This window comes from Tachyglossus aculeatus, chromosome 18, assembly GCF_015852505.1.
Source record: "Tachyglossus aculeatus isolate mTacAcu1 chromosome 18, mTacAcu1.pri, whole genome shotgun sequence".
NCBI classification, from domain to species: Eukaryota; Metazoa; Chordata; class Mammalia; order Monotremata; family Tachyglossidae; genus Tachyglossus; species Tachyglossus aculeatus.
The window spans coordinates 25,144,932-25,146,054 of NC_052083.1; the positions used below are offsets into that span (position 1 = coordinate 25,144,932).

Below are 1,123 nucleotides of genomic sequence, written 5' to 3' on the forward strand. Positions count from 1 at the left end.
TTGAATGGTCCTCGCCCTGGTTCAAATTCTCCTCGTATCATGATTAGGCTATTTTATCAACCTCCTCCCTGGTCTCCCAGCCTCCAGCCTCCCCCCTCTTCAATCCATACTCCACTCTGCTGTTGTTGTTGGCTTATGCTTTCGAGTCATGTCCGATCCATAGCAACGCCGTAGACGCCTCTCTCTCAGAATGCCCCACTTCCATCTGCAATTGTTTTGGTAGTGTATTCATAGAGTTTGCTTGGTAAAAATACAGAAGTGGTTTACCATTGCCTCCTTCTGTGTAGTAAATGAGTCTCTGCCCTCGACTCTCTTCCGTGCCGCTGCTGCCCAGCGCAGGTGAGTTTTGACTTGTGGCCGATTGCATTCCACTCACTAGCCACTGCCCAAGCTAGGAATGGATTGGGTAGGCCTCTGCTTAACTCTCCCGCCTTTAGTCGTGACTGGTAGAGTACTGGAAACTCTCCAGGTGCGACCCTGAGAGGGGTCTCTCTGCTGTAGGACTCATTTTCTGAATAGTCATTCAGCACATCTTCACTTCACCTATCCGCTCATGACCTGGATGAGGAGGGAGTCTCTCTCTGCCTCCTCCTCCGGCCCAGCCTCCTATCCATCAGCAGTGCCAAAACCGAGCTTTAGTGTGCTTGAGAGAAGGAGTACTTGCTTTGTCAAGCTGTCTCAAAAAATGATCAATCTTGGAGGAATTCACCAAACAGGAGAATCTCTACCCATGAAGCCATCCTGGCTTCGTGGTACTGAGGGCGGGGGCAGATTCAGTGGTTGAACCAGAATAGGACAAGGACTTGAATCAAGGTCACTGGAGAAGAGCGGGTGGAAGAAATATTGCGGAGGAAGAACCAGCAAGAATGAGCAGTGGAGTGAATGTAAGTGCCGAGAGAGAGTGAGGAGTGGTTGATTGACAGCACGCTTGCGGGCTTCAGGGACTGGGGACCAGGAGGATGGTGGCTTTAACAACAGAGATAAGAAAACTGAGGAGGAAGAAGAAGAAGAGTGGGTCTTATTGTGGGAAAGGAACTTATCTACCAACGCTGTTATATTGTACTCTCCAAGCGCTTAGTACAGTTCTCTGCACGCAGTAAGCACTCAATAACCATAATTGATT

At 49.3% G+C, this 1,123-nt stretch overlaps 1 non-coding gene across 1 annotated transcript; it reads right to left on the minus strand.

Annotated features, from left to right (window-relative positions):
- Positions 1–349: 349 nt before the first annotated feature.
- LOC119940485 lies at positions 350–487 on the minus strand. The gene has a single exon (XR_005454963.1). It is a non-coding gene; the product is annotated as a small nucleolar RNA SNORA7 (small nucleolar RNA).
- Positions 488–1,123: the final 636 nt, after the last annotated feature.